Raw genomic sequence first — 21,330 nt, forward strand, 5'->3', positions numbered from 1 at the left:
GGTTAAGGCTGTCGACCGCCTCGGCCTCAAGTGGTCACCGCCCAAGGAGCCTGCGCTTAATCGCCTAGACGGCTGTTTTCTACAGCGCCGCCATCAGCCACCAGCATCAAGGCCTGCTCCCTTCCTGCCGGAGCTCCACACCGAGCTCTCAAAGTCTGCCCTCCCGTCGAAAGCCTGCAGGACTACGTCAACACTCGTCGGCCACGCCTTCTCCGCCGCCGGACAAGCTGCTTCCGCCCTGAATTCAATGGCCATTCTCCAGATCCTACAAGCCGACCTCCTCCGCGAATGGGACGTGAAGGGCTCGGATCCAGCTGCGGTTGTTGACCTGAGGAGCGCGACGGACCTTTCCCTTCGCGCCACTAAGACTGCAGCACAGGCCATCGGCAGATGCATGGCTGCGCTCACGTCACAGAGAGGCACCTCTGGTTGACGCTCGCAGACATGAGGGAATCTGAGCGTGCCACGTTTCTCAACGCGCCGCTCTCCCCTACCGGTCTCTTTGGCCCAGCGGTCAACGGCATCGTGGATCGCTTCTCCGAAGTGCAGAAGACCTCGCAGGCCATGAATTTGTTTCTGCCACGACGCTCGAGCTCAGCTACTGTCCGCTCACGTGACAAGCCGCCTGCTCGAAGTTCAACTCAGCGTCCAGCCAAGCCTGCCGCTTCGCAGCGACGACAGGGTGGCCGCCCTAGGTCGCGCTCGGATAGCCGCCACAGGCCGCCTCGCCCGCGGGGACCTCGGCCTAGGATTGTGTTGAAGCCCGAGCAAGCGAAGCCCTCCTAACATCAAGGGAGAAAAGACGGTTAAGTCCCGCTGCGGCCGGACCACCATCAAAACGCCACGCCTTGTCAGTCCTCTCACAGAAGGCTACTGCAAGAGAGTATTTAGCAGCCAACGAGCCGGTTACATCACCCTCTCGCCTGCACACAACCGCCGTTTTTACGAGGTTACGTTAGGTAACCGAGTACGTTTTGGGTGACTGAAACCGCAAACTTTTCAAAACCGATTTCAAAGTGCAAGTTTTTGATAACGGTCTCCGTGTAAACAACAAAAACGCGAATCTCTGAAGACTGACGTCATGCACATGCGTAGTACATGTTTAGTCTATAGTGTTTCATCGCCATCTAATGGCCCGGCAGCAGAATACAGCGTTTTTAGTCGTTTATGTGGATCCTTCTGAATGAGGATCGTTTTGATAATGGTGTCGTCTGTACGAGGAAAACTCACAGGAAAAACTTCTCCGTTTTAAGCATATTGTTGTCGTGTAAACGTACCCTTAGACTCTTTTTGGCCAACACTCTTTTAGTCGACTGCTTGGTTCCTCATTTCTGCATTCTTACAAATAAAGGTTCTTTTTCTACGAGTCCATGAAGAACCTTTAAAATCCACGAAACCTTTCCATCACACAAAAAGTCCTTTATAGTAGAAAAAGGTTCTTTAGATTATTAAAAGGTCCTTCACACTAAGAAAAAAAGGTTATTTTACGATCTGTTCACTGATAGATTCCAAAATAGTTCTTCAGTTGCATCACTGTGAAATCCCCTTATGGAACCTTTATTTTTAAGAGTGTACTGTTTCTGTTACCAATGATGTGTAAACATGTATCATCTCATCAACCTGTTCCCCTCTTTATATGAAACATAAGGGTCACTATGGCATTGACAGCAGTTTGCAGAAACACGAGGTCATTCATGTCCAATGAGAGTTTGACACAGCAACATGAGGAGCTGAGACAGTCTGCGATATCACAAAGTTAACTTCATTCAACTTCAATACACTCAATACATGAACTACCAATGGGAGCGCAGACATTGAAGATCACATGATCACCCAGTCATACAGATGGACAACACAGCCAAGCATCAAGACCTACTAGTGACATAACGCAATCATTTTCTGGTAGGGTTGGAAGTCGAAAATAAATTCCAGTTCTGGATTTCAAATACAATTTTACTATTTTTGGGGTACAAATTAATATCACTATGGTAGAATTGAGCCAAAACAGGAAGATGCCAACATGGGCAGGCGGCAAGAGTCCACCTCTCCTCATCAAAAACCAAATAATAAGCTAAAATAAACCAGACAATTACTACTCTTCTTTCTAACTTCTGCACTACTATTCCTGAAACTTGGCACTGCAGTATGCAAATATTGTTGGCATGAGAATTGCATCTGTAAACCACTTTGGATAAAAGTGTCTGCTCAATGACCAATTGTAAGTGTGTGTGTGTGTGTGTGTGTGTGTGTGTGTGTGTGTGTGTGTGTGTGTGTGTGTGTGTGTGTGTGTGTGTGTGTGTGTGTGTGTGTGTGTAAATAGATAATCCCTCCTTAGCTAAAATCCGAATTGTGCTTTGGATTTAAAGTATGTGAATATACCAAACTTTTTGGTAACATTTTAAAAATGTAATATAAAAATATCTGGGGAAAATAAGTGTCTGTTAGTTAACGAATTGTCTTTGATCAACACTCTCATGTAAATATGAACGCATTATGGTTGCATTTGTAGGCTGCCATCCTGAAAACTGTAAAGATATTACGGTTATATCAAAATTGGTCTGTTTTTTGAGCATCCTGACCAGCCCAATACAGCAAAACTGGCTCATGGCGCGAATTTTAGGAGGTTCTGTTTGTTGAAGACATTGGCAGTGTCGGAAACTTGTGTGAAAAGTATTTCTTTTTGCATTGTGTGATGCTATAGAGGCACAGAAATTGCACACGCCAAGATCTACTAAACAATTTCTTGAGCCGAATGAGGTTTAAATGTGTTTTCTTTTTAAACAGTGATGCACTCTTTAAATGCAAACCAAAAGCCACACAACACATAGCCAATTTTACAGACTGTTAATTGCTCTGAAGTCCTCATAGAATCACCTTAATTTATGACTTTGTGTAGGAACATCCAATTAGCTGTAAAAATGGCGTTTTGGATTCGGCCAGCCACGTCTAGTGCATAATAAAAGAGTGAGGAGAACATTTTAATGTCTTTCCTTGCCAACAAAATACGCAATTGCCTTAGACACATAAACTGCATGTGTTAATTTAACTTCTGTGGAATATTTTCAAAGAAATGACATTATAACACACTACATGTAATACCCTGGCACAGAATGGGTGAATTCATCAAAGTAAATTTCATCTCAGTAAATGAACACATGAAAAAATGTACTGTATTTATGAACTGCTCTCTTTGGATTTGAGCAGTGCTTCTTGGGTGCAACACTTCAAAATGATATGATTCGTTCACATTAAAGGTCTTTATGTCACTTTGAACGTGGGTTTTACAAAGGTCCACCTCAGCTGGTCACATGTGTGACACACACTGACATTGCTCCAGGTTGGAGACGGCGTGTCTTTGATGTGTGCTAATGAATGGAGTTTGGCACCTCAACCAGAGCCCTACAGTTCCCCGAAGAAACCATGAACAGCCACTAAGGCAAAACATGTCTGGAAAAACATAGACTAAGGGGGAATAATTACGTTGCTGAAATATGAGCCATAAATCAAGGTGCCTTGAGGGAGGTTGTGAACTTCAAACCAAAGGATGTGGTGCATTAAAACACAGACATATTAACACACATATGCAAGACTAGGATTTTCACATGGGCTCACCAAATACAGATGGCCATTATTGTACACAAGCGTGCATGTGTCAAAACTAAGACTCTAAGTCACATATTTCATAAAAGTGGAATTTTTAAATGCCAATGCATGCAGGTGTGAGACGGCTCATGAATGTTTTTATACTCTATTCACAGCATGTGTACTCTTTGAGGCTTTAAATTTTACACTCACCGCTTCAAACTCAAAGCAGAAACGTACAGATGCAGGTGATGGCTTAAATTTCCGTCCTCTATTAAATTGGAACACAAGACTTTCCTCCCTCTAAAATATTTTTATGCGTGTGGTTACTGTTGGTGCACAATAACTTCAATTTATTAACGTCATTATGTCGTTGGCTGCGTTGTAAAAAAGTGGTCAGAATATGCATAAATATTCTTAATGGCCTCAATATTGTATACAGTTAGTAGACACTAGTACAGAGCTCTTATTATATGTCCTGGTACAGAGAACGGGGTAAAACTAAAACATAGTAGTTCACCCAAAAATTCTGAGCACAAAATTCTGTCATCATTTACTATTTTATACCCACATTCTTTTCAATTCAATTTCAAGTCAATGAGTTCTAAATGAATAGGGCTGTTTTGGACCCCATTAACTTTCATTGTATTTTCAAAAAGCTTCAAAGTATCTCTTTTTGCCTTCATGCAAGATAGGAAGTCATCCATGATGGTGAGTAAATGATGACAGAAGGGAACGCTTGTGCACTTCAAAATGATGTGAATGCAAACGCTTCTACAGTTTTAACTGTCTTCTTACATTCATATCTGATAAATTAGTCAATTTAATTAATAAGTTGAACCTTCTGACCAATATAATCAGTCTTTCTATTTCCCCCCTCTTTTGTAAAGTCATCGAAACTTTTTTCTTTTGCTATTGGAGCGAATGGGAATGTATTTTCCATTCACCGGAAGTTTACCAAACTATGACGACTTCCACTTCTGAGAACCACGCAAATGTAAAAAAAGGGCCCACTGCGAAGCAGGAACTTAGTTAAGTGAGTTAAACCATCAACATGTTAATTAGTTAGCTATTTAACAACACACTCATTTGTAAATAACTATATTGTCCCCTTTGAGTACTTGGATGCACGATATATCGGCCACCATATCGGCATTGGCCGATATATGTTCATTTTTAATGTTATCGTTATCGGCCCAATAAGAAAATCTGGCCGATATTAAAGCCGATAAATAATGCATTATTTCCTTCAGCTGAGACGCTTCAGACGCGCACTGTTTGCCGTGATGGTTTTGAATTGCTTGAAATATGATCGGAATCACTTGGAAAAAAGGAAAATACAGTCAATGTCATATAGGCTACATTTAAATATAATGAGAATATTATAATTGTGTGCTTGGTACAGCGATTTTAATGGTGAGGCTTGTTTTTGTAATTAGACTCTCAAAAATTATTTAAAATTTGGATTTATAGGCAAATATATCGGTTATCGGCTTTCAATTATAACGAATTATCGGTTATCGGTATCGGCCAAGATGTTCATTTCCTAGTACTTACTTCACATCTGCATTTGAGTTCTTACATAAAAAAGTATGTCTGACACTGCTGCATCGACTGCCCAGCCAACAGTGAACGTTCGCAGAACTTTAGCTAACGTTAATAGAACGTTCATTCTGAGTTATCTGGTCTTTAATAATGTTCTAAAAACATCAGCACACAAATGGTATTCATACATCATTCATGGAACTTTTTTCTTAAACGTTTTAGTAGAACGTTCGTCTAACACAGGGGTCACCAAACTAAGGCCCGCGGGCCAACTCAGGCCCGCCACCCCCCTTTGACTGGCCCCCCAGCCCCTCTGCCCCCCACTACTTAACCCAACAACGCACGCGCAGGGAACAGCAAAATGTCTAGCGTTAAACGAAAAGTTGATAGAGAGTGCAGAGTTTTCAAAGAACAGTGGACCAACGATTATTTTTGTGTTCAGTGTAAGGACCAAGGATGTAGTGGAGGCTAAACGCACGTAAACGCCGTTTATGCACCTCCCAATATTCGGAAATAGCGTTTACTTTACCCACCTCCAAAGTTCGTTTATCCACCTCTAAATAGCTATAAATTAAGCTTAAGTCGTTTTAGTTTCATATTGTTAATTATTAGTTTCACAGGTTGTTAAACCTAAGACGAACTCTTTCATATTGCGCTGCATTACTGTGAGTGTTGTTGACTATTACTGACGGTAAGGTTGCGCTGCTGACGCTCGCGCAGCCTCTCGAGGAGAAATATACACAAATGAGCGCACACACACACTCAGTTTTTATATTTTTAACATATGTTAAGCAACCTCAATTATTTTTCCTGAACACCATCACGATTGAAAATGTGACATTGATTTCCTACAACAGTTCGATAAACACATAAAATTAAGTCACTTACATTTTAGATGCAATATTGGCTGTTTCTGCTCTGTTTCAGCAGCGAAACAGCAGAACCACGGCGCATCTCACAGGAACACTCAACCTGTTTTTATTACTGAATGATTCAGCATTTTGAACGAATCGATTGAGTCAAAGATTCAATGACCCATTCATAAACATCTGTCTCGATCTTGAATGAATCAGCCGTTTGAACAAATCGTTTGAATGAATGAATCAATGACTCACTCATTAAGACGGTCGCCTGCCGCCACCTACTGGCGGTTTGTGTTATGTTTCAAAGTAGATCATTCTTTCCAACATTTCTTATTTGTAAATTTAAATCAATTTCATAACATAATTTTATGCAATTGTAATTTTTCTGTGTAAATGATTTAATTTGATCAGCCCTATAGTGTCTTATTATTCGAAATAATTGAATTTATTGATCAAATTTAGGAATTTAAAAAGAAAGATGAAGCATACATTTAATAATATTGGGGGAGGGGATGCCCTTTAAAGGTGCAAATATTACAATATGCCGATTTAAATATCAAAGCTAATTGAACACTGATGAGAATATTGTTTCAGAATAAATTAACACACACACACAAAAAAAAAAAAAAAAAAATCCAGACGAGAAACTTTTTTACTCGGACAACAGATTTACTTGTCCGAAGGACAAGCGTATGAAAGGCTTAATGTGAGCCCTGCCTATAGCAATGTCATCAGGATACACATACACCGGTAGGCAGTGGCCCACCTTACTGGGTGACCACGTCGTGGTCCACCAGAATTTATAGTTTACCCACCTCTTTTTTTACCACTACACCTCTGGTAAGGACTATGCAGTTTGTATTATTTGTAAAGAAAGTGTGACGGTTTTCAAAGAATATAATCTGCATCGTCACCACGAAACCCGCCACAAAGAGTATGCTAGCTTGCGAGGGCAAGCAAGAGAAGACAGGCAGACTGGCTGCACAACAGAATGTATTCCTTCGCCAAACTCGGAATCAAGTGTTGATATAGTAGTGTGGATATAGTAGTGGGGATGGCTGTGCCAGGCTAGTAATCTCTACTACACAATGAGGCCTGCTGGTGGTCATTTTTGTCTGGGTCATACAATTCTATGTTATATAGCTGACCCGGCCCCGGCCCCCCCATCACAGTCAGGAACCATAATGTGGCCCCCAGAGAAAAAAGTTTGGTGACCCCTGGTCTAACAGTTTTTAAATGTTGCTACTCGTTTCGGAACTTTCAAAGAACATTCAAAAGTAACAATCCCATAACATGTGATGAATAATAAAATGGAAAGTTGCCTATGAAATACATTTGCAATGGCAACTTTGAATGGTAAGAGAACATTTAAAAAACAACGTTTTCATGTTCTTAGACTATTTCCGTTAGCTGGGTATTCTTATAATCAAATTTCTCACTTTAGATCAGAATTTTCTAGAGGCTTAATTTCAATTTTGGAAATTATTAAATCCAAACCCAGGGCTTTGAATGATCACTTTGCATTCATAAAGAGTTAAATTGTTGGTATTATCCAAGTGCTGACACAGATGACAACTGCTTTGAATAGGAACCAGACAATGGTGCCGTTATATTGAGCAGATTCTGTTGGTTGACCCGAGAAGTGGAAAGGTCACGGCTTTAGTCACCTTTTAGTGCCTGAGGCAACGAGTGTGGGTCAGAGGTCACGTCTAATTGAGATTGTGGCCAGGTACTCACACACACTCAACACATGGTGGGCTAAATTACATCTTTGTTTACTACCGTGTGGATTGTGTTTGAGTTAGATGTATTAAGCGCATGCTCTTTTCTTTAAAAGGTTTAACAGCTTTATAGAAAAAAAAACAGAACTGCTCAGATTTCCACTCATGAGAATTAGTGTTTATATTTATAGTTTATATTTAACTTATAAATATGTCATATAAACTAGTGCTGTCAAATCGATTAATCGTGATTAATCACATCTAAAACTTTGTATATATACATATACAGTAAACACACATACAGTACATTTACTGTATATATACATACTACAAACTTGTGTTATATGTGATTAATCGCGATTAATCGATTTGACAGCACTAATATAACCATAAAATATATATTTAAAAAAAAAAACTTAATTCTGCTTAAAATAAACGAGAATGTCTGGACAGTTTTTAACTCATAAGCATGTCATCTGTTATGTCTTAACCCGACATATTTCTCTAATAAGCCGGATGTAAACAGTTTTTAAAATTCCAAATGGTTCGAGTCACTTTCTTTGTTCTTTCTGGCATCTCCACCAACTGTTGTATGTTTCTTTTTATCTATTTCTCACCATCTTTCTCACAAATAATCAATCCAAATGCACTGCGGATGCGGCAGCCGTAACATATTAACACCGGCCGTACAGCCTGCCAGCGCATATGGAGAGCACTTCTACACAACTTCTGCATGAATTATGAATGTCCTCTCCATGAATTATGCCAGCTGCAGTGAGCTTCACTATTGTATTACCTGCTCAGTTTCCTATATCAGGTGCTACATGTACATGATGTGCTGTGTGGGGGGAAATGGCTCCAGAACTTAGACAAAAATCTTCATAATTTACTTCATAAATAAATATGTTTTTGTTTTATTATTCCAAAAAGATCAAATGCTTTCTTCTTCGGCTACGCTCTTAAAAAAGGGGGGGTTTCACAGTGATGCCATAAAAGTACCTTTATTTTATTCCCCAAAGAACCTTCCAGTGAACAGTTTGTATTTGTTTCTCAGTGTGAAGAACATTTTAATAATCTGAAGAACTCTTTTCCACTGTTAAGAAACTTTTGTGCATTGAAAAGTTTCCATGCATGTTAAAGGTTCTTCATGGAAGCATAAATGCCAATTAAGAAGCTTTATTTGTAAGAGGTTTGTGCTTATGGTAAGGTTAGGGTAATTATATGTGTGTTCACAGTATATGTTGATGGAGACAGTGAGAAGTCGAGAGACAGACAGCGTTCTCTGCCTGAAGGAACTATCATTCACAAAAAGCTGAGAACAATGAGACACCGAGGGAGGTGCAGTTAAAGTATTTAAATACAGTGCTTTCTCTCTCTCTCTCTCTCTCTGTCAATCACACACACAAACACTGCAATGCGTTTAAGTGAACTAGACTACACCAGCAACGCCAGCCTGACAGGTGAGACGAGCAGAGCTCAGGACATTGCGCCGACAGATTGACTGATGATCTATGAAACACACACACTTATGCGCTAATTAATGTGCTCATGTTCCTCACAAACACAATTTAAAAGAAATGTTCGGTTTACAAGCTATAGGTGTGTTTATATAAATCACTTACAGCGAACTGTCGAACATGATGCATTACTGATGGTGTTTATTTATGAATATGAAAAAATATTGTTTGGGAAATGTAGTCGTATAACCTTTGAGATAATGACGCGTGTAAGCCTGGATGAATTGTCTAATTGACCATAATGTAAACTACTGGTGGTTTTTTGTAACTATGGCATTTTGTGGACAATATGGTAAATTCTTGATGATATATTCCACTATTTTACTTGGATCTTTTCAGTGTGCATGAACCACAGCAACACATGGCATGCACATACCTGATTTCATATGTATGTAAATACAACTGTGGTGACCAAAGTTTTGTTAAGTAAAAGTTGGTTTTAAGCAGGTCTAAATATATACATATCTGGAGAGTCCCTGCACAACTTCTGAAAGTGTGTGTTAGCCAAATAAATGCTGACGAAAACCCATGAACCCCAGGACGTGACAAGAACGAGTCTGTGAGCCTGCTTCATGCTTTTGGAGATCATTAAATATGTGGCTGGTACATGATAAGACATTGCTTAGTCCGTACTCTTCAAAATAAAATGTATCCTAAAAGCACATTTTCTTCAGATTAGTGTTTTTTTTCTTTTTTCTGGGAACTTTAGAGCAATAGTACATGGATGATTTTCTAAAGAACTAAAGAATAAAAAGTGGAACGTACAGTACAAGGATCTCTAATGAGGCTGCAAAACCTGACTGCCATTGGATGATTGCCATCTTCATTTTCAAGAGCCTGGGGGAAAATATGAAAACTTGGGAGACTTACTGGAGATCACAATTATGTATCATTATATATTATTGTATAATACCGTAAGAGAGAGCACCCTGCTAACAAAAATATGTTCTGAGAACGTTCCCATTAAGTTATAAAAAACATTATTTCTGAATGTTCTCTGAATGTTCAAAAAATGATGTTTTTTCTTGGTTGTATGAATGTTAAAGGGAAGATTCCATTTTAGAATATTGCAAACATTAATGGGATTGTTACTTTTAAATGTTCTCGGAATGTTCTGAAACAAGTGTTTCAGGTAAAAACGTTCCATGAACGGTGTATGTGCTAAATTATTATAAAGACCAGGGGCCTCATTTATAAACGTAGCGTACGCACAAAAGAAGGCGTACGCCGCTCTCTACGCAATAATTGGTATTTATAAAAAGCAAACTTGACGGGAAAATGTGCGGTCCTTCACGCAAGCTCTGACCCAGGCGTACGCACAAAAACGGGTAAAATGAGAAATGGCGACACCGTCGGCAGATGGAAAAAATACATGAAAGTGTGTGTAAGTGTGTGAAAGTGTAGACCGTTGTGTAAAAGAAATGGCAATACTGCCTCTCATAAATAAAATGAAGACTTCACAAAGCAAGTCTTACAATTAACAGCCTACACGAACACCCGTTTGATCGATCTGCAGTGTAAAACAAACAAAATCAAACAAAGATTACATAACAACAGAAATGCAAATTAACACATATTTGCAAAAAGAAAAGTGAAATATGTTCTGCAATAATATTGGCTTGTTATGCAATTCATCCTCATAACACATCTGTAGCTTGTCAGATGCAATCAAATGGATGGTAATAAAATGTCATGATGCCATCACAATACGTAATGGAGCGCTAGACGCTTTTTTGCATCGACTTTGATGTCCGACTATTTATTTTTTCACGGTCCACGGTTGTGAGGCTGCAGCATTAACGGCGTCTGCAACCTTTTGCCACTCAAGTGCCTTTTTGGCATTACTATAGTAATGCCCACACTGCATGCCCTCCAAACAACATTTTACTCCTCTTTTCCACCTCGCCAACGATCATTTCTACTTCACATTGAGTGAAGTTACGTTTCTTTGTTTTCCTCTCTGTATTTGCCATGATTTCGCAATCGATGAATATTAAATTGTGGGCGTTTCACGGACTATTTATGGGCAACTATGGGCGTGACATGAAGCCGCAAAAGCTGCGCAACATTTAGAATTGATTGTGATTTATTAAGGGAAAACTGCGTAGGATGTGCGTGCGCACGGTTTTATAAATCCGAATATTTCTGTGCGTACGCACGTCCTATGTTTCATCCGTACGCCACTTCTGACGCAAATCCTACGCAAAGTTTTATAAATGAGGCCCCAGAACTTTGAACAAATGTTTTATTAATGTCACTGTTCGACCTTCTTAGAACGCTCCCGTTAGCTGTGTATGTGAATAACGTAGATCAAAAATTGGTCTTGGAAGGTTTTGAGTTATTTTGGCAAATCTGAGAACAGTTTGAGCCATTTTGTAGGTCTCTTTTCAAAATGACATTTGTTAAAAACATCTGACACACAGGAGCAAAATTTCCTTTGGCCTTCATTTATCTCTTTGTTGTCGAGGTTTAAAAGTGATCTCAATTCTGATCTTTCCATCTGAACGAACGGCTATAGAGTAGCTCTTTCCTGACCTCCCTGTACAAACACATGACATATTTCCAGTAAGGAAGCTACAGCAATCCCAACACAAACATTTGATCACTTACGATATTCAAAACAGCTGATTTTAATATTTCCATTGCATTTGGATAATTACCCAGTTTAAGGTGTTTACGTAACCTTCAACAACGTTATTGACAAGGTCTGTAATATCAATGCATCTATTTATCAAAAAATAACAACCCTTATCACTGTGATTGGCTTGTTTAAAAGGCCATCAAGCAAAGAAAGAAAGAAACAAATATATGTTTTTTAAATCATAAGAGCCACCCAGAAGAATCCCACACGAATCTTGTCTGTGCATGTGAGACTATGATTAGGAATATTGCGTCACTACAGTCAAATCGAAACACAGCGTTCATCAGAAGCCTATTGCTGTGTAGTGGATATAGTAAGTGTGTGTAAAGGTTAAACAACCATTTGACCAAATTAAAAGAGAAACAGCGCTTGCTTTGATAAGGATATACCAGCACAATCGTTTCCTAACGAATCTTCATGTCTTCAGATTTATTTTCTGACCAGATCTTGAGTGATACATGTGAACAACTAACCTCGAGTTAATCTCTGTGGCAAGAAAAACACAACACTCTTCGTGATATCCCTGTCCTAAAATAATGCTTCCATCAGATCGTCTGAATTGAAATGCTTGAAGGCAGAGGAACCCTTTTAGCAACATGTTTATAGTACTGGTGAAATTCAGAGAACTTCAGTAGTCTTGTCATTTCCTAGTATCAGGTTGAAGCCGATTCTGTCTGAACTCGATGATCTCGATGAGAAGACGCCGCCAGCTCGCCTCATTGAGATGTCACATCCAGTTGAGTGACATTTACAGACTCACAACCAAAGGCAAATTCATGAAACCGGTCATTGAAAAGGACATTTTTTGCTTTGTCTTCCAATACCTCTAATCTTGTCTTAAGTTCAAACTCGCCAAAAAAGATTCCAGACTCTCAAACTGTAAGCAGGAATTGCACACATTTACTCCTGCTCTAACATGTCTTTCTCATTCACCGTCTCTTTCGCTTTTATGAGCTGTACGCTGGGGGGAAACGCGAAAGAAAACTCTGACTGTGGTCTGTTGTGTTGAAGCGAGGTGGAGATCAGGCTTACCTGATATGGTGATCCCGACGGAGGTCTGGAGTGAAGGGTTGAACTGAGCGAACGAGAGCGGCTCAGTTGACTTGTGTAAGTCAGATGTGTCTCTCTGTGTGAATAAAGGAGCCTGTTGCTTTCTGCCTTTTCTCTTTCGCTCCCCCTCTCACTCACACACTCACTCACTCACTCTACCTCCTCATTCGCTCTCTGGCATTCTCGCCCTCCCTCTTTCAATCAAACTTTCTCTGCCATGCATGTCTTCTTTACAACAGTTGTTGTCTTGCATACGGTATCTGTCTCTATTTTTCTCTCGCTCTCTGTCTTACCTTCAGAAAATCACGATACTCTTTGATTCATAAATACAGCCCTGGTCACGTGACGCGATACTTCAAATATACAGGGCTTTTTTTAGAAACCACAGAACGCCTTTAGGGATGGAAAACCATGGCCAAAAGCTTAAGTTTCCCCCCCCCCCCCCCCGTCTATACGTCTCCCCCTATAGCATCTCTCTCCACCCCTTTCTTCTGGGTGTCAGTTTCTACATCCCATTATCCTTCCATCTCCTTCTGCCTTTCCTCCACAAACTGCTTGCTCTGCTTTTCTCTTCCCCCTAATTATATCCCCCCGTCGACTCTCATGCCATCATGGGCTCTTAAGTCTATTGTCCTCCTTTAGATCATATTTTTTCTTTTTCATACATTTCATGCTCACAACTAGACAGCTTTTCTATATCCAGAAAAATCTCATTATTTCCACTTAAAGAATTACACTCTTAAAACTAAAGGTTCCAAAAATGTTTTTCACAGTGACGCCACACTGTAAACCCTAATACTCAAAATAATTAATTGGTTTGAGTAGAGCCAATTAATAACTTTTATGAGTATTTAGAACTTTCTTTTTCTTTTGAGTTCACTAAACTGACACATTTTAAGTAATCTGAATTGTATCATTGTTTGGAGTTTTATGAACTTCTTTCTTTTAATTTAGACAAACTTAAATTTAACTGGATCTGGGCTGGGATTTCTATTTCCAAACAATTACCATGACGAGTGGAACATGAGCTTAGTTTGAGAACAGATATATGTTAAAGGTGCTCTAAGCGATGTCGGGTGACGTCACTTCTTGTTGACGTTCGAAGTATTGTCAAACAAAACGGAGGCTAGCTCGACCCTCCCGCCTCCTCATCCCCCCTGTAGTTTTACTGATACTTCATTCAAGGTGTAATGTCACCAATTTAGATAAATGCTTTCATATAATGCAGAACAGAATGCAGAAAAAGATAAACAATACCAGAAAAACCTGATAAAACGTTTCGCCACCTGAACTTTAGCTCCCACACAAGCATACAATAATAGCAAGATAACGTTAGCTTCGCGTTTCCCAGTGAGCGTAAACAACGGCTCCGTCGTAAACAAATTTAGTCAAAGTTGTCAATAGGCTATGAATGAACATTCAAATTCATAACAAAAAATTGGTGAAAACAATCGTTCACACAAACTGTCGCCCTACTGTGAGTTTGCTTGATCATTTACAATAGAGATCGATAGCTGCTAGAAACCTATGTTGTATTCACCAAAGTTAGCGCTGACTGCATTGTTCTAGCTAATTATATCCTTGTGTTTGTTAGGCGAACAAGAACGTCCACTTAGAAAAACCAAACTGGATTTACCCACCTGTCCAACAAAAACAGAGCTCCTGCATGTCGGATTGGAAGCCCTTCTGCCGGCGGAGATCTCGCCACCTTTCAAAGGCTTTTCCAATGTAAATTCGGGACTTTGCGCGTTCCCTCTTCTTTGCATTTTTGCAATCTGTTCATCGGAACGTCGTCTCTTTGGTCGTGTGTCGGCCATATCAAACTTAAAGAGAACAAAAAAGAGCATATAATTCTAAGTTCCCTCTTCATGCTTCTCTCTCCTCCACACCCCCCTTCATGTGTACGGGCACTAACCCCACCCCCAAACCCTTCTTGCCGGTTATTGGCTGGAACACTGTTTGTTATGTTTCATGGAGCGGGTTGGCACAGTTTGTTTTTGTTGTCGTTTGTGGAGCCTGGGACAGCCAGCTAGCGGATAGTGAGGTGATGTTTGCTGTATGTGACAAAAAATGTTTTGGCCTAAAAAACGCGCGGCATCCCTTTAAGTGTTTTATATAGCTGTACTCGTTCAAAAAGTGATATGCTATGCTATGCTAATGCTATCAAAGCATTGTGTTACTAATTAGCAAGCATTCATTGCAATAGCAGCTTCAGTGTAAATTTAGGTTGGGCAGATTCTGAGTCTTGGCGTTAGTTTATGATAAACATTTTGTAAGCTTCATATCTTAATCGCTGAACACATTAGACACACTTTTGGCAGAATTCATAATTGTCCTTGCGTTATTCAGCCTGAGGGTGGCGCTCTAATGATGATTGACAGACTTTAGTAGCACGACAAACGCATTGCGTCCGATGTTGTTTAAGAATATTGCAAGTTGTGTAGGAATTTCAGTGAGGAAAACATATGTCTATTCTCAGAACAAATATAAAATAAACACAACAGAACTACTGTATATAAAGGCTAGGCTAGTAGCCTATTCACATTAGCACGTTTAAACTAAAGGGTTTATACTTTCATTAATTTAATACGCTACTCCACATAGGAAGAACAGATAGCTATGCCAACTAGTTACTGACCTGATAAAGACACATATCTGAAGCGGATTGATATCGTCTTGGTCTGGAGCAAGGTTAAGTTTAGTCATAATAGCGGGGGACGGGCAGCCTGAAATGTGCCCTAATGGCTCTGCAATAGAGCGCGCTACGGTTCCTGCAGTTCCATTTTTCACCATATATTTGCATTGGAAATTTGTGGGGCGCTGTAGAGCTAGGGAGGTCTCCGAGACCGGCTGCCTTCTCAGTACCATAAGAGTACTCATTTAAATATATCCTGCTCACTTTACGAATTAAAATAGTCTATTTATAGTCATTTATAATTTATTATTAATTGAGTGTAGCCTATATAGAGGTCTATGTTTGGATGAATTTTTGTCCCATACAGACGAGCCGCGGCTGATGTATTGAATTAGTTAGTTAAAGCTAGCCAAGTTTTCACTAATACAAATATTTAAATTGAGATTACATTACAATTTTACGTTAAATGCATTAATTAGCTTACTCAAAAATTTTCAAGTTAAGAGCAATTAAAATATATTAGTTCAAAATAAAAATCTGCAAGTCCTGCTTATTAAGACTTTTAAATTTCTTAAGTTTTGCCAACTTATCTGGGTTATAGTGCATAAGAAGAACCAATTTTGGTTCCCCAAAGAACCTTTAAGAGAACCCTTTTTTGTTAATTATTAGTGTGAAGAACATTTAAAAAATCTAAAGAACATTTTTTCACTATAAAAAAAACATTTTGTTGAATGAAAGTTCCAGGCATCGATGCCAATAAAGAATCTTTATCTTTAAGAGTGTAGTTCACTCAAAATTTAAATTCTATCATGTTTTTCCAAACATGTGTGACGTCTTTGTGGAACACAAAAGGAAAAATGTAAAAATGTGTAGATCTTTTCCATCCGAATACAGTTAATGGAGACTGAGGTTTTCAAGCATAAATGAATCATAATAGCTTATGTAAATCATTCACTGAACAACACTATAGCGGTCCTTGGCTTGTTCATCAGAGTTGATGCAAAATTTCCAATGTCTAATTCATGAACAAATTCTTCTTTTCAATTAATTAGTTGATCCTTTCACAGACTTAAGTTTTGTTCTATTCCTTGCACAAAGTCTTCAGAGGACTTGTAATATGGCACAGTTGTAGCCTAAGGACCATTTTTAAATTACTTTGATGGAGTTCTGCATCCTTTTTGAATCTGGAAAGTCAAACATCCATGCAGAGACCGCAGAACAACTCTTCAGATTTTCTCCTTTAGTGTGCCACATAAAGTCATGCTTTTGGAATGACATGGAGAATAAAAGATTTTGCTGTGAACTGTTTTTTTATTCCTTGCTGTTGCATTTCACATGTTGTATAAAAATCGGGTGTCCTAAACCAGCAATGAAGGGTCATCATCACTCAGACAAACACTCGCCTCCACAGAAGTTTTTTTTTTTTTTTTTTTTTTATACCAGAAACCTTGATTTCAGCCCTTCAAAAGACTGACCTTTGACCTCTGCTCTCTGGAGAACTAGCTCTTGATTTCTGGTCTTCAGAAGGCAGCTTCGGTTGAAGGTTATTGTCATTCAGCAGCATGTACGGATTGGATTGATTTTCTCTAGGGCAGTGGTTCTCAAATCTGATCCTAATCAGGTTTAACACAGGTTTTTTTGGGGGGGGGGGGTTTGTAGCTTACTTACTTATAACCCACACATGCAATTACAGTTCCGCAATTAATTCTTAAATAACATAATTACTTGTTTGCGTATAGGATACACAGGTATGAAGTCTTTTATATTATTTAAGCATCTGGAACCTTTTCAGTTTGACAGAAGTTTCAAAGGCCGATGACTTTCAGGTTCTTGTAAGGGTGATCATGAGTTGATGTGTTCTCCTCTTTCCTCTTCAGATTTTTTAGTTTGTGTGGCTGTTTAGATGATTGATTTCAGCATAGCGTTTTAAGGTCAAGCAGTTGCTAGTATTGGTTATTAATCATCAGCTCATTAGAAGTGTGTAGATAAGAAAGACATAGGCTACATTCACACTGTCAGTCCAAATATCTGTGTATCCGATTAGAATCTGATCTAAATGATTGACTGTCCACACTGTGTCCGATTTGTGTGTGCCGTGGCGGTCGTTCAATTTCCATTTTCCATTTTTAGTTCATCATTTTCATGACTTCGATGTTCACACTGTATTGGCAGACCGTAGGAGGCTGGCATGAGCGGGTTTATTACCGTCTCACAGGATTCAAAGAGACGTGTATGCCAAGCCGACTGGCAGTGAGGATATTGTAATTTTCCGCTCGATCTGCACTTCACAACAACACAACCTTCTAATTGCAATGACTTTCAGCATGTTTTCTACCCCAACGTTTACATGGCTTGAGAAAAGCTAAGCAAAATCCGATTAGAGTGGTCAGACTGACGGATTTCCAGAAATCTGATTTGAACATATGAATGGAGTTTGAAATAGCTTTGTAAATATTGAATTTCACGTGATATTTTTGCTGTTCCCACTTTCTAAATATGTTTGGATTCCAATTGCACAAAAATCGAATTTGGACTGATTAGTCTGAACAAGGCTAAACAAAATGTTGGGATTTGAGAACTAATGTGACCACTGTGCTGTTCAGACATGACCTACATCTATAATAACATGAAGAGATGCGTATACAGTAGCTTTATATAAAACTGAAAAGTGCTGGTAAGTCTAAAAGTGTGTTGCTTGAATGAGGTGAAAGCATGAAACAAATAAATAGGGAGAGAAAAGAAAAGAATGAAATAAAGGAGTAGTGATGAAGACTGCATGATGTTAGAAACAGCGTTTGATCTTTTCCCTCAACTTTGCATATTCTGTCAGTCTAAAAAGGTAGATATGGTTTGCATGTGCAAATCGCTTATATGGTCGATTAGAGCAGAACAAAGGTAATAGATCAAAGGAAATAGATGTGTGTGACCAATGAAAATGAAATCATTTGTAACTGTGTATGCGTGTGTTCAGGGTTTGAAAGGTTGAGGCAGCAGCATTAGAGGTCAGAGGTCAGACCTGTTAGTGTTGTGTCAAAGAAGTGTGCCGAGAAACAGGGCATGGGCGTAAATGTGTACGATCTTAGGTTTGTTTTCTGGCCAATGAAAGAGGAAAATATAGTGGAGTAAACTACTAGTGATTGTGCTTCTATTTGTCATTTTTCAAAAAAAAAAAAAAATCCATTATACTGTACATGGGCAGTAAACAAATAAGTGAAGTGAATTTTTAAATCACCATGATTTTAGATTAAAATGTGCATATGCAGAAAATGTCTAGGGAACATATATATATTTTATATGCTGTGACAGAATTTCTTTCAATTTCATGAATTTCTTAAATGTCGAATTAAGTGTTCCATGTTGTCATTCGAACAATATATGGTCTTCAAATCTACATACATAATACTAGTCTTAGAAGGAGTGTCAATAAATCACAAATATTTCTTATTTATTTTACATTAACATTTTATTTTTGTTACCTTTGAAAATCAAAACTAATCTGTTTATTTCTACGATCAGATTTTTTTATTTATTTTTTAAAGCGGGCTCAGACGTTTGGACCTCTGCATGTACAGCGCCTCCTAGTTTGCAGAGGGAATTAACTGGGCATGACAGAAGCTTTCCTGGACACATCAGCATAAATAACAAGTTTTCTTGCGGCATAACTATGAAATTAAAGAATATATATACCAGATCTATACAGATCAGTAAAATAAATATATAAGGGCAGAGCAACGAAGAAAGGAAAATAACATAAAAAAAGAAAGTACGGTTGAGTGAGTTTTTAGAGAACATAAAATGGGGCCCCGTTTGGAAGCCAGCGGAGGAGAAACCGCAGAATGGAGTGAGCCTCAGGCTGAAGGAGGAAAAGTGTGTGTGTGTGTGTGTGTGTGTGTGTGTGTGTGTGTGTGTGTGTGTGTGTGTGTGTGTGTGTGTGTGTGTGTGTGTGTGTGTGTGTGTGTGTGTGTGTGTGTGTGTGTGTGTGTGTGTGTGTGTGTGTGTGTGTGTGTGTGTGTGAGACACAGTAGGCTTTAATCAACAGCAAGTTGTCTGTAATGAGATCACTGCACAGTCCACACAGATTGATGTCATGTGAAGTTCTGTGTGTGCATGTCTGTGCGTGTGAGTGTGTGTGTGTGTGTGTGTGTGTGTGTGTGTGTGTGTGTGTGTGTGTGTTGGCATATGCATCAACACACCGACAACAACACACAAGCAGACATAGACAAAGACTTTAAGCAGAATATAAACGTGTGTCGAACTCAAAAGTCCAAAAGCACAGTCAGGGCAAACACACAAAGAGCACACTGTGCTGTGTTTAAATGGACCTGGCAAGAACAAGAGGAGAAAATGAGATAGAAATGGAGAGAGAGAGAGAAAGAGAGAGTTTTGGGTTATAAAGTTAAGCTCACATCCTAACCAATGAAAGAGCACATTCATTGTGCAGACGCCCAAATGTGAAGTCATTTATACATTTCCAGTGCCATGGAAACACACACAAACCCGTTAATTACTTCATGCATGCATGTTGACACAAGGCCATGTGCTCACACACAGTCCCATACACTAATGTAAGCGCAGGGGAGAACGGTGCACGGATTCTCTCTCTGCTTTTTGGTTCAGCACGCGTGTACCGAACGAATGCAGCGTAGTCTTACCTTAAGCCTACATCTTACGGTTGTGTCCTTATCGGTAAATGTTAGAAATTCACATGAGTATTTTACATTTTGCATAAAGACTCATTCTGACAGCAAGCAAGTCTCCGTTGAGGCCGGGACGCACCAAGCAATGTCGGGCCGTTTTTCCGACCAGTGCGTTCCGCACATAGACTGTAAAAAAATATGCACATAGTGTCCGTGACGTCACCCGTGGGTTTCTGAAGAGTGTTTTTGAAGACCAAAGTAGGCGGAGCTGGCCGTCGCCATCTTGGCCGTCGCCACTCCCGGATAACTGAAAATGTGCAGCGAGGCGGATTAGCAGAGGTGACGTGACGCTACAGACAGCAGACAAACGGCTAGTAGTGACATCAGCGGTAATCCACCTGTCACTCAAGTGGCCACGCCCTTAATTATGCAGAACTTTGAGGCTTAATATAATTGAGTTATAAAAAAAAATCACCCCCCTCACAGTTGTCATGAAGGGCAAAATTAGCAATATAGACCAAAACCACTTTTTCAGGCTGTAAACATAATAATAATAATAATAATAATAATTCATTACATTTATATAGCGCTTTTCTAGGCACTCAAAGCGCTTCACATGGAAGGGGGAATCTCCTCAACCACCACCAATGTGCAGCATCCACTTGGATGATGCGACGGCAGCCATAGTGCGCCAGAACGCTCACCACACACCAGCTTACTGGTGGAGAGGAGACAGAGTGATGAAGCCAATCAGTGTATATATATATATATATGGGGATGATTAGGAGGCCATGATGGACAGAGGCCACTGGGCAAATTTGGCCAGGATGCCGGGGTTACACCCCTACTCTTTCGAAAGACATCCTGGGATTTTTAATGACCACAGAGAGTCAGGACCTCGGTTTAACGTCTCATCCGAAGGACGGTGCTCTTTGACAGTATAGTGTCCCCGTCACTACACTGGGGCGTTAGGACCCACACAGACCACAGGTGAGCACCCCCTGCTGGCCTCACTAACACCTCTTCCAGCAGCAACCTGGTTTTCTCAGAAGGTCTCCCATCCAGGTACTAACCAGGCTCAGCCCTGCTTAGCTTCAGTGGGCAACCAGTCTTGGGCTACAGGGTGATATGGCTGCTGA

General features: G+C 39.7%; 2 protein-coding genes across 30 annotated transcripts in view; one reads left to right on the forward strand and one right to left on the reverse strand.

Annotated features, from left to right (window-relative positions):
• Window positions 1-13,173, reverse strand: part of rargb (retinoic acid receptor, gamma b) — a 69,709-nt gene extending 56,536 nt beyond the window's left edge. The window contains exon 1 of one of the 2 annotated variants that reach the window (XM_056252498.1): window positions 12,902-13,173. The gene's annotated coding sequence lies outside the window, so the exon portion shown is untranslated. The remainder of the gene's footprint in view (window positions 1-12,901) is intronic. The other variant, XM_056252497.1, reaches the window with a different exon arrangement.
• LOC130086249 (nuclear receptor subfamily 1 group D member 2-like) overlaps window positions 1-21,330 on the forward strand; it is a 297,692-nt gene that overhangs the window by 244,771 nt on the left and 31,591 nt on the right. The window lies entirely within an intron of this gene.

Source organism: Rhinichthys klamathensis, unplaced genomic scaffold (assembly GCF_029890125.1).
Source record: "Rhinichthys klamathensis goyatoka isolate OS25496 unplaced genomic scaffold, OSU_Roscu_1.1 h1tg000095l_1, whole genome shotgun sequence".
In the NCBI taxonomy this organism is placed as follows: Eukaryota; Metazoa; Chordata; class Actinopteri; order Cypriniformes; family Leuciscidae; genus Rhinichthys; species Rhinichthys klamathensis.